This window comes from Bos mutus, chromosome 21 (genome assembly GCF_027580195.1).
Source record: "Bos mutus isolate GX-2022 chromosome 21, NWIPB_WYAK_1.1, whole genome shotgun sequence".
Taxonomy (NCBI): Eukaryota; Metazoa; Chordata; class Mammalia; order Artiodactyla; family Bovidae; genus Bos; species Bos mutus.
In genome coordinates, this window is record NC_091637.1 from 56638698 (window position 1) to 56652162 (window position 13465).

Sequence of the window (13465 nt, forward strand, 5' to 3'; positions counted from 1 at the left end):
AACAAGAATGCGAGCCTGTCACTGCCTTGAGCCTTATTTCCTTCTCCAGACTGCCAGCCCTGACTATAAAATTTCTCGCTAACTCCTCCAGGGCAGGCACAGTTCTGGAGCCACTAGCCTACTGTGTCTCCTCTTTGCCTGGCAAAGAAATAAAGCTACGCCTTCTCTTTCCTCCAAACCTCTGTCTCCGTATTTCCATTTGGCATGGGTGCATAGAGAGCCGAGATTTTCAGCGACACCTTGTGGGCCAGAGTAGGGAGGCTGGGTTTCATTTTACACACTGTTATTTGATGTGTTATTTTAAAAGTACATAGATTATTGAATCACATAATCTAAAAATTTTTGATAACTGTATTTTAATAATTTCCAATCTAGTTTCTTTTATCATCCTGTGCATATTATTTTATGCATCGAAAAACACAATTCTGCCTCAGGATTCCAATAAGGAGAGAAAGAGGATGCAGGGAATGAGGCCAAAGGAGGGGACCCACTGTGGCTTCTGTCATCACCTCCACCACCACCACAGCCACCTCTGTGCTCCTGGCCTTGGGAAAGGAGGTATAAATCCCCAGGTGTGAGCCCACGCCTGCAGGAGGGTCAACTGTGAGTAGGTGATGGCAGATACAGATAAACTCAACATCAACAGCCTCAACCAATGACTGCTGCAAATGAGAGGGTCTAAGCCACACAAGGATGTCTGGCTACAAGGAAAACAAAAAAAGAGAACTGTGCTTAAAGTTCTGCCAAATCTTTCTGAGTCAGCCCATCCTACTAGAACTTGAAGCATTGCTCAAAATAGTGATGATACCCACAGGCAATACTTGGATTTGTCTCAACTTTTGGAGTGTGGTGGTTTCCCACTAGGAAGCAAACTATAGTGGCCGACACAGACTTTGGAGACTATCTGCCTTTTATTGGCTAAAGAAAAAAATTGATTATCCAGAGACTTTTTTCTTCTCAGAAGAAACCACAAATGTGCCATTATCAATAGAATGTATGGATTTTGTGAAGAATGTAAAAGATATAAAGTTACATTATGGAAAACATGTTTCACAGACTGCTTTACCTGTTTACCAGTAGCAGCCTTCTTGGTCAAGAAAATACTCTGCTGTCCTAGAGGTTTGTCACCAGATCCTCAATCTATGGAGCAGATTTGGAAAACTATGTGACCCTCTGATGTACCAGATCAAGGTCTTCTTTGTGACCTTTTGCGGTGTGACCTGGGTAAAGTTGTCTTAGGATAAAAATGACAGAGGAGTGTCCTTCACACTTGGTGCAGAAGTGGTTGGCAAATTTCTCCATAAGTATGATTTGGGTCTTATATGTAGAGCCTATAAGGTGGTAGAAGATGGGTATGAATTTTTTGCCAAGAAACATTCGATCACTCTGTTGTCTGCACCCAATTATTGTGGAGAGTTTGACAATGGAGATACCACGCTGCTGCTGCTGCTGCTAAGTCGCTTCAGTCGTGTCCGACTCTGTGTGACCCAATGGATGGCAGCCCACCAGGCTCCCACCTCCCTTGGATTCTCCAGGCAAGAACACTGGAGTGGGTTGCCATTTCCTTCTCCAATGCATGAAAGTGAAAAGTGAAAGTGAAGTCCCTCAGTCGTATCCGAGTCTTCGCGACCCCATGGACAGCAGCCTACCAGGCTCCTCCATCCATGGGATTTTCCAGGCAAGAGTACTGGAGTGGGATGCCATTGCCTTCTCCATAAGTATGATTTGGGTCTTATATGTAGAGCCTATAAGGTGGTAGAAGAAGGGTATGAATTTTTTGCCAAGAAGCATTCGATCACTCTGTTGTCTGCATCCAATTATTGTGGAGAGTTTGACAATGGAGATACCACGCTAAGTGTGGACAAAGTCTTTTTCAGATTTCAAAACTTGCAGAGAAAAAGAAGCTGAATGCCAGGAGATCCATTAACATCCCCAAGGGGTGTGACCACAAAGCAAGCAAAGAAATGGGTGTCATTTTGACACTGCTTAATTGGAACTTGTGATATAGAGTGTACAACCTTCATTTTTTAAATTATGTGGATTGTCCAGCTTGCTCAAATAGTGTTGGTGAGCCTGCTCCTCCCATTTTTGACTTAATGAATGATATTTGCTTGTTATAACAGCAAATAGGAAACTCTCCACACCCAGGAAAAAAATGTTTTATTTTTGTACAGTTTTGTTTTGTTTTTTAATTCTCTGTTCCTTTTGCAAACAACTTTAATGATGGTATTAAAGCTGAAAGTCTCGGGACAGTTTATCCTGTCTAGGAGGTAAGTGTACAACTGATCTGTTTTAAATTCACTACAACCCATGAATAATGTGAATGTTCGTTTTCTTTAAGATATAAAGAGAGCCCTAGGGTGCTCTATCTGTACAAGTTATCATCATAAAATGCATACTGTTGATACAAACCGCTGTGAACAAAATATTTTTAAACCTTTGTTTCAAAAGGATTGCTTTTTATCTTACTGTCTTATCATGTACACACATTTTTATAGCTGTCCAAGTTGGGAGTAACTTTCAACCTTGCCAGCATCACTGGTATGATATGTATTTAATTAAAGCACACTTTCCCTTGTTGTTGTTGATTAGTTGCTAAGTCATGTCCAGCTCTTTTGCGACCCCATGAACTGTAGCCCACCAGGTTCCTCTGTCCATGGGGTTTTTCAGGCAAGAATACTAAAGTGGGTTGCCATTTCCTTCTCCAGGGAATCTTCCCAGCCCAGGAATCAAACCCCCCGCGTGTCCTGCATGCAAATCCTGCAGGCGGATTCTTTACCACTGAGCTACCAGGGAAGCCCTATCATATACTTAAAATGATGATTAAAGTCATTATTTTAAATGTTTCTGTCTTCCCTAAAGCCAAAGCTTTTGTTGAACATTGAGTGTCTACATATTGACACTCCTCTGAGTATAAGGTGGCTTAATTGTGTACACAAGCTACTTCCTGAGGATTCAAAAATAGGTTTTTGAATTTGAATAGCAATTAGTAACATAGTGTTCCTTAAGCTATTAATGATTAAAGTTAATAACCTTTTGTACAATTTCACTATAGCCTATTCATTAAGTAATCCTGTTACACCAGGTCTGAACCTGTCCATTTAGAAAGCTTCAAATTACAGAAATAATGCTGTTCTAAACAAGTGACCAATTATGCTTTCTTTGCTTTACTTTCTTTATTCAATAGTGAAGTTGAGGCTTATAAATCAGAACAAAGGAATCAACTTACTATCCACTAGTTTATACAGAACTTACAATACCTATGACTTTTTAAAACTGTGATCTGTTAAAAAGAATTGTTTCAGCAGATGACTGTGTATAATATCATGTGATGAGAATGAATTCAGACTTCTTAAATGATGAACTTGTTAAAAATAAAACAACGAAGACTTCCCTGGTGGTCCAGTGGTTGAAAATCCTCCTGCCAATGCAGGGGACATGGGTTCAGTCCCCGGTCTGGGAAGATTCCACATGCTGCAGGGCATCGAAATCCATATGCCACAACTAGTGAATTGCACACACCCCGCATTCTGTGCTCCGCAACGAGATGCCACTGCAAGGAGAAGCCTGCACACTGCAACTAGAGAGTATTCCCCACTCACCACTAGAGAAAGCCCTCTTGTGTGCAGCAACAAAGACTCAGCACAGCCATCGTTGTTTCCCAGTTGCTAAGTCGTGTACAACTCTGCAACCCCATGGACTGCAGCACACCAGGCTTCCCTGTCCTTCACCATCTCCCGGAGTTTCCTCAAACTCATGTCCATTGAGTTGGTGAGGCTATCCAACCATCTTATCCTCTGTTGCCCTCTTCTCCTCCTGCCCTCAATTATAAATAATAAAAATTTAAAAATAGAAAAAAATTATAAAAAAAAAAAAAAGATAGCCACACAATTCTGCAAAAGGGTTCATGGCACAAAGAAGATAAGATGTAGGTCCCTTCCCTGCACCCAAGCAGGACTAGTCTTCCACAGAACCCCAGAACCTCAAAGTGAGGCTCTTAAAGAACACCCAGGGAACCCCTTAGTGGTCCAGTGGTTGAGACTTGACACTCTCACTGACAGATCAGGTTCAATCCCTGGTCAGGGAACTAAGATCCCACAAGCCTTACGGCATGGCAAAAAAAAAAAAAAAACACCCAGTACAGGTGCAGAGACATTTTGAACTCCCTAGAAGCTACATCAGGAGCTTCTTGGCTTCTTGGTGGGGCATGGGAAACACTGGAAAGGGGATCTGCATATCCTCTTCCCCATCTTCACCCTCTTCATCTACAGTCTTTAATCAGGAGTGCTTCACTTGGATGCACTTTATGTATGAGGCATAGACATAAGATGTCCTTGAAAGAACACCATGGTATAAAAATCACTCATATACACCTTCAAAACCACTAACCACCCATTTTACAGATGAGGAAACTGAGGCCCTGAGAGAGAAAGGGAGTTGTTATGACACCAAAACAAGGCACAGCATGCTGTTTGTTGACTCTCAGGCACGTGTTATTTCCAGGAAAATTCAAAGCCTCTTCTCCAACCAGCCCTGCTGCCCACATAGGGTCAAATGGGGGTGGGAGGCTTCTGAGCAGAAAATGCTCATGACACTCTGAGAATGAGGGGTAAATGGGGGCCTAGGAGGTTTCATCAGGAGTGCCATGGCAGAGGGACTCATCTCCAGGAGCGTCTTAGCATTCCAGATGACACCGAATTCGCCAGAAATGGCCTGTCAAGCTGGAGGAACTCCCAAACAGGTACAGGAATATGAAATTCCTGGGTGTCATCTAGGGCAGATTTATGGAAATATTACATTCTGTGCTCTATAAACAAAACAGTCCACCAATCCTCATTTTACTTGTTAATCCAAATATGATATGCATGTACATATTTTTAAGTATTAAGTGCCTCCTGCTGCTGGAAGATAGAAATGCACAAAGAGGTTCACAATTTCGTCCTTCAGAGCTGCTTAACAAGGAGTAGAATCATAAAAACCTGGTGTTGAAGGAATATAGGAACCTTCTAATGAGGGTCACAAAATCCCTGGAGAAAGCCTGCTGGGCTGGGCAGGACACATAAACGAAGGGTGTCAGGAGGTACTGAGAGGCAGGGCTATGAAGACATGGGGAGTGCATTAGGCCTCCAAGGATGTTCAAAGTTAAGAATTGCTTTAATATTAAAAAAAATACATTCTTATGGTACAGTGTTCAAAGGGCGCATCCCAAAGAGGATTCATTGAAGAAAAAACCACCCTCTCCCGTGTGTTGCCCAGCCAAGTTTTCCAAGGAGGCAAAGAAAGAGATTTTACTCATAAAAGATATTTCTACACAAATGATAACATACAAACACCATTTTTTTAACTTCTTTTTTTTTTCTTAAACATCATGTGTTGTTAAGATCCTGGAGCTCTTTATATATCCTTCAGTTCAGTTCAGTTCAGTTGCTCAGTCATGTCTGACCCTTTGCCACCCCATGGACTGCAGCACTCAGGCATCCCTGTCCATCACCAACTCCCGGAGTTTACTTGAACTCATGTCCGTTGAGTCGGTGATGCCATCCAAGTATCTCATCCTTTGTCGACCCCTTCTTGTCCCACTTTCAATCTTTCCCAGCATCAGGGTCTCTTCAAAAGAGTTAGTTCTTCGCATCAGGTGGCCAAAGTATTGGAGTTTCAGCTTCAGCTTCTACATAGAAAACCCTAAAGACTCCACCAGAAAATTACTAGAGCTAATCAATAAATATAGTAAAGTTGCAGGATGTAAAATCAACACACAGAAATCCTTTGCATTCCTATACACTAATAATGAGAAAATAGAGAAATTAAGGATACAATTCCATTCACCATTGCAACGAAAAGAATAAAATGCTTAGGAATATATCTACCCAAAGAAACAAAAGACCTATATATAGAAAACTATAAAACACTGGTGAAAGAAATCAAAGAGGACACTAATCAGATCAGATCAGATCAGTCGCTCAGTCATGTCTGACTCTTTGCGACCCCAAGAATCGCAGCACGCCAGGCTTCCCTGTCCATCACCAACTCCCGGAGTTCACTCAAACTCACGTCCATCGATTCAGTGATGCCATCCAGCCATCTCGTCCTCTGTCGTCCCCTTCTCCTCTTGCCCCCAATCCCTCCCAGCATCAGAGTCTTTTCCAATGAGTCAACTCTTTGCATGAGGTAGCCAAAGTACTGGAGTTTCAGCTTTAGCATCATCCCTTCCAAAGAAATCCCAGGGCTGATCTCCTTCAGAATGCACTGGTTGGATCTCCTTGCAGTCCAAGGGACTCCCAAGGGTCTTCTCCAACACCACAGTTCAAAAGCATCAATTATTTGGTGCTCAGCCTTCTTCACAGTCCAACTCTCACATCCATACATGACCACAGGAAAAACCATAGCCTTGACTAGACGGACCTTTGTTGGCAAAGTAATGTCTCTGCTTTTGAATATGCTATCTAGGTTGGTCATAACTTTCCTTCCAAGGAGTAAGCATCTTTTAATTTCATGGCTGCAGTCACCATCTGTAGTGATTTTGGAGCCCAGAAAAATAAAGTCTGACACTGTTTCCACTGTTTCCCCATCTATTTCCCATGAAGCGGTGGGACCGGATGCCATGATCTTTGTTTTCTGAATGTTGAGCTTTAAGCCAACTTTTTCAGTCTCCACTTTCACTTTCATCAAGAGGCTTTTGAGTTCCTCTTCACTTTCTGCCATAAGGGTGGTGTCATCTGCATATCTGAGGTTATTGATATTTCTCCTGGCAATCTTGATTCCAGCTTGTGTTTCTTCCAGTCCAGCATTTCTCATGAGGACACCAATAGATAGAGAAATATACCGTGTCCATGGATTGGAAGAATCAATATAGTGAAAATGAGTATACTACCCAAAACAATCTATAGATTCAGTGCAACCCCTATCAAGCTACCAACGATATTTTCACAGGGCTAGAACAAATAATTTCACAATTTGTATGGAAATACAAAAAAACTCTAATAGCCAAAGCAATCTTGAGAAAGAAGAATGGAACTGGAGGAATCAACCTGCCTGACTTCAGGCTCTATTACAAAGCCACAGTCATCAAGACAGTATGGTACTGGCACAAAGAAGAAATATAGATCAATGGAACAAAATAGAAAGCCCAGAGATAAATCCACACACCTATGGACACCTTATCTTTGACAAAGGAGGCAAAAATATACAATGAAGAAAAGACAGTATCTTTAGCAAGTGGTGCTGGGAAAACTGGTCAACCACTTATAAAAGAATGAAATTAGAACACTTTCTAACACCATACACAAAAAATAAACTCAAAATGGATTAAAGATCTAAATGTAAGACCAGAAACTATAAAACTCCTAGAGGAGAACATAGGCAAAACACTCTCTGACATAAATCGCAGCAGGATCCTCTATGACCCACCTCCCAGAATATTGGAAATAAAAGCAAAAATAAACAAATGGGACCTAATTAAACTTAAAAGCTTCTGCACAACAAAGTAAACTCTAAGCAAGGTGAAAAGACAGCCTTCAGAATGGGAGAAAATAATAGCAAATGAAGCAACGGACAAAAAATTAATCTCAAAAATATACAAGCAACTCCTGCAGCTCAATTCCAGAAAAATAAAAAAATGGGCCAAAGAACTAAATAGACATTTCTCCAAAGAAGACATACAGATGGCTAACAAACACATGAAAAGACGCTCAACATCACTCATTATCGGAGAAATGCAAATCAAAACCACAATGAGGTACCATTTCATGCCAGTCAGAATGGCTGCTATCCAAAAATCTACAAGCAATAAATGCTGGAGAGGGTGTGGAGAAAAGGGAACTCTCTTACACTGTTGGTGGGAATGCAAACTAGTACAGCCACTATGGAGAACAGTGAGGAGATTCCTTAAAAAACTGGAAATAGAACTGCCATATGACCCAGCAATCCTACTGCTGGGTATTCACACCGAGGAAACCAGAATTGAAAAAGATACATGTACCCCAATGTTCATTGCAGCACTGTTTATAATAGCCAGGACATGGAAGCAACCTAGATGTCCATCAGCAAACAAATGGATAAGAAAGCTGTGGTACATCTACACAATGGAATATTACTAAGCCATTAAAAAGAATACATTTGAATCAGTTCCAATGAGGTGGATGAAACTGGAGCCTATTACACAGAGTGAAGTAAGCCAGAAAGATAAACACCAATACAGTATATTAATGCATATATATGGAATTTAAAAAGATGGTAACAATAACCCTGTATGCAAGACAGCAAAAGAGACAGATGTATAGAACAGTCTTTTGGACTCTGTGGGAGATGGAGAGGCTGGGATGATTTGGGAGAATGGCATTGAAACATGTATAATATCATACGTGAAACGAATCGCCAGTCCAGGTTCGATGCATGATACAGGATGCTCAGTGCTGGGGCACTGGGATGACCCAGAGGGATGGTATGGGGAGGGAGGTGGGAGGGGGGTTCAGGATGGGGAACATCCGCCGTGTACACCCGTGGCAGATGCATGTTGATGTATGGCAAAACCAATACAATATTGTAAAGTAATTAGCCTCCAATTAAAATAAAAAAAAAAAGTTTTCTCCAACACCACAGTTCAAAAGCATCAATTCTTCAGTGCTCAGCTTTCTTTATAGTCCAACTCTCACATCCATACATGACTAGTGGAAAAACCATAGCTTTGACTAGATGGACCTCTGTTGGTAATGTCTCTGCTTTTTAATATGCTGTCTAGGTTGGTCATAACTTTTCTTCCAAGGAGCAAGTGTCTTTTAATTTCATGGCTGCAGTCACCATCTGCAGTGATTTGGGAGCCCAAATAAATAAAATCTGTCACTGTTTCCACCGTTTCCCCATCTATTTGCTGTGAAGTGATGGGACCAGATGCCATGATCTTAGTTTTCTGAATGTTGAGTTTTAAGCCAATTTTTTTCACTCTTCTCTTTCACTTTCATTAAGAGGCTGTTTAGTTCTTCATTTTCTGCCATAAGGGTGGTGTCTTCTGCATATCTGAGGTTATTGATATTTCTCCAGGCAATCTTGATTCCAGCTTGTGCTTTGTTCAGCCCAGTGTTTCTCATGCATGATATTTCTGCATATAAGTTAAATAAACAGGGTGACAATATACAGCTTTGATGTACTGTTTTCCCTATTTGGAACCAGTCTGTTGTTCCAAATCCAGTTCTAACTGTTGTTTCCTGACCTGCATACAGATTTCTCAAGAGGCAATTCAGGTGGTCTGGTATTCCCATCTCTTTCAGAATTTCCCACAGTTTATTGTGATCCACACAGTCAAAGGCTTTGGCATAGTCAATAAAGCAGAAATAGATGTTTTTCTGGAACTCTTTTGTTTTTTCGATGATCCAAAGGATGTTGGCAATTTGATCTGTGTTCCTCTGCCTTTTCTAAAACCAGCTTGAACATCAGGAAGTTCACAGTTCACATACTATTGAAGCCTGGCTTGGAGAATTTTGAGCATTACTTTACTAGCATGTGAGATGAGTACAATTTTGTGGTTCTTTGAGTATTCTTTGGCATTGCCTCTCTTTGGGACTGGAACGAAAACTGACCTTTTCCAGTCCTGTAGCCACTGCTGAGTTTTCCAAATTTGCTGGCATATTGAGTGTAACACTCTCACAGCATCATCTTTCAGGATTTGAAATAGCTCAACTGGAATTCCATCACCTCCACTAGCTTTGTTTGTAGTGATGCTTCCTAAGGCCCATTTGACTTCACATTCCAGGATGTCTGGCTCTAGGTGAGTGATCACACCATCATGATTATCTGGGTCGTGAAGATCTTTTTTGTACAGTTCTTCTGTGTATTCCTGCCACCTCTTCTTAATATCTGCTTCTGTTAGGTGCATACCATTTCTGTCCTTTATTGAGCCCATCTTTGCATGAAATGTTCCCTTGGTATCTCTAATTTTCTTGAAGAGATCTCTAGTCTTTCCCATTCTATCGTTTTCCACTATTTCTTTGCATTAATCACTGAGGAAGGCTTTCTTATCTCTCCTTGCTAGTCTTTGGAACTCTGCATTCAAATAGGTATATCTTTCTTTTTCTCCTTTGTTTTTTGCTTCTCTTCTTTTCATAACTATTTGTAAGGCCTCCTCAGACAGCCATTTTGCTTTTGAATTTCTTTTTCTTGGGGATGGTCTTGATTCCTGTCTCCTGTACAATGTCACGAACCTCTGTCCATAGTTCTTCAGGCACTCTGTCTATCAGATCTGATCCCTTGAATCTATTTGTCACTTCCACTGTATAATCATAAGGGATTTGATTTAGGTCATACCTGAGTGGTCTAGTGGTTTTCCCTACTTTCTTCAATATAAGTCTGAATTTGGCAATAAGGAGTTCATCATGATCTGAGCCACAGTCAGCTCCCGGTCTTGTTTTTGCTGACTCTATAGAGCTTCTCCATCTCTGGCTGCAAAGAATATAATCAATCTGATTTCAATATTGACCATCTGGTGATGTCCATGTGTAGAGTCTTCTCTTGTGTTGTTGGAAGAGGGTGTTTGTTATGACCAGTGCATTCTCTTGGCAAATGTCTGTTAGCCCTTTCCCTGCTTCATTCTGTACTCCAAGGTCAAATCTGCCTGTTACTCCAGGTGTTTCTTGACTTCCTACTTTTGCATTCCAGTCCCCTATAATGAAAAGGGCATCTTTTTGGGGGTGTTAGTTCTAGAAGGTCTTGTAGGTCTTCATAGAACCGTTCAATTTCAGCTTCTTCAGCATTACTGGTCAGGGCATAGACTCTATATCCTTACATAAGAATTTTTGTTTTTATTTTCTTAAAAAAACACCTGCATAGTATTCCAGTGCATGAATATACCAAGTTTTTTCTTTTTCAAATAAATTTTTTTATTTATTTGGCTGCACCAGGCCTTAGTTGCGGCACACAGGATCTTAGTTGCAGCATGTGGAATCTAATTCCTTGAGCAGAGATCAAACCTGGGCCCCCTGCATTGGGAGTGCAGATTCTTAGCCACTGGACCACCAGGGAAGTCCCCCCAAGATTTTAAATCAGTGTACATTTAACTTGTTTCCAATGCTGGCTATTATAAGTAATGCTATAGTTAATAATTTTGCATATGTGTATATACTCACACATATGCAAAATTATTAAGTAGGATAATTTCCTAAAAGTTGAAATTGAGAAATCACTTTCTCAAAGAGTATGTCTATTTTTAAAATTGTTTTAATTGAGGGATAACATACATGCAATAAAGTTAATAGTTGTTAAGTACAGAGCTTAATAAATTCTTACATACAATATACATTGTCAGGATCCTAGAAGCCTCCATCTTGACCCCTCCTAGTCAATGTCTGGCCCCCCAAAGGTAACGACTATTATAACTTCTATAATCATAGATTAACTTCACCTGTTCTGACCTTCATATTAATAAAATTATATGGTATGTGGTCTTTTGTGTCTGCTTTAACTCAACACTATTTAACTCAAGTATGTCTGACTCATCCATGTTGTGGTGTGTATAGTTTCTTGTTTTTCATTGTACATGTCTTTTGATGGAGCTTGCCCCCATTTGTCTTGAGTGGAACTTCTGACTCATAGGGTGGCCCTATGCCTGATCAAAGAGAAGGCCTATATTTAGGTTCAATGGATACAGTCCAAGTTTTCCAAAGTGGTTCTATTACTTAGAGTTCTGTTGAAAATGCATGAGTGTTCTAGCAGCTCCATAAACTCACCAGTACTTGGCAATTTCCATCTTTTTACGTTTTAGCACTTATGGTGGATGTGTGAAAGTATTTCTTTATTGCATGGCTCTAATATCATTTACTTCTGTTACCATCCACGAAAAAAGGAATATAAAGAATCTAGGGAACCAAACACCTGCATGAATGAATCAGTGATTAAATAAATGTTTATTTAATTTACATCCAAAAACCTTATTGATTAAATTGAAACACACAGACAGAATTTGGAGTTTTAAAGGGATAGTGCTAAACCTTTTGTTATTAAGACATTATACATCTTTCATAATATTTTGATGTCAAATATATTATTTTTAAATCTAGTGGAAAGATGGTGGATTTTCGATGATTATGAGGATTCCATTTTGGTGAAGAAATATAAGAAAAGTTTATCAGCTATTTTTTTATGTACCTCTGTGTTTGAAACTTAGTTATTTAAAACATATGTCTGTAAAGTCTATGCTCAGCTAAAAAAAACAGTATTTCTTTCTGATTTTAATTTTGCATTTCTCTGATGACATCATGAGAAGCGCTGGACTGGAAGAAACACAAACTGGAATCAAGATTGCCTGGAGAAATATCAATAACCTCAGATATGCAGATGACACCACCCTTATGGCAGAAAGTGAAGAGGAACTCAAAAGCCTCTTGATGAAAGTGAAAGTGGAGACTGAAAAAGTTGGCTTAAAGCTCAACATTCAGAAAACGAAGATCATGGCATCCGGCCCCACCACTTCATGGGAAATAGATGGGAAAACAGTGGAAACAGTGTCAGACTTTATTTTTCTGGGCTCTAAAATCACTACAGATGGTGACTGCAGCCATGAAATTAAAAGATGCTTACTCCTTGGAAGGAAAGTTATGACCAACCTAGATAGCATATTCAAAAGCAGAGACATTACTTTGCCAACAAAGGTCCATCTAGTCAAGGCTATGGTTTTTCCTGTGGTCATGTATGGATGTGAGAGTTGGACTGTGAAGAAGGCTGAGCACCGAAGAATTGATGCTTTTGAACTGTGGTGTTGGAGAAGACTCTTGAGAGTCCCTTGGACTGCAAGGAGATCCAACCAGTGCATTCTGAAGGAGATCAGCCCTGGGATTTCTTTGGAAGGGATGATGCTACAGCTAAAACTCCAATACTTTGGCCACCTCATGCAAAGAGTTGACTCATTGGAAAAGACTCTGATGCTGGGAGGGATTGGGGGCAGGAGGAGAAGGGGACGACAGAGGATGAGATGGCTGGATGGCATCACTGACTCGATGGACGTGAGTCTCAGTGAACTCTGGGAGCTGGTGATGGACAGGGAGGCCTGGCGTGCTGTGATTCATGGGGTTGCAAAGAGTCGGACACGACTGAGCGACTGATCTGATCTGATCTGATCTGATGACTCATAAATAGTGTTGACCACTTTTTCCTGTGCTTTGATCAGTTGGATATTTTCTCTTGTGAAGTACTTATTTAAGATATTGGTCCATTTTGGTTGGGTTGATTGGTATTTCTTATTGATTTCTCAGAGAGCTTTATATACTCTGCATACAAATCCTTGGTCTGATATATGTATTGTAAACATGTTCTACCAATCTTTGACTTGCCTTTTATTCTCTTAATGCTTTCTTGGTTTTTGTTGTTGCTTTTGCTTTTTTTGATGGAAAGAAATTATTAATTTTAACAAAGTCCAAATTGCAGTCTTTTCTTCTGTGGTTAGTGTTTTTTTGCATGTGTCTTGTACAAGGCAAAGTCCTAA

The 13465-nt window shown here is 40.4% G+C and overlaps 1 pseudogene; it reads left to right on the forward strand.

Moving 5' to 3' along the window:
- Positions 1-614: 614 nt before the first annotated feature.
- On the forward strand, positions 615-3091 carry LOC102281385 (serine/threonine-protein phosphatase PP1-gamma catalytic subunit B-like; annotated as a pseudogene).
- Positions 3092-13465: the final 10374 nt, after the last annotated feature.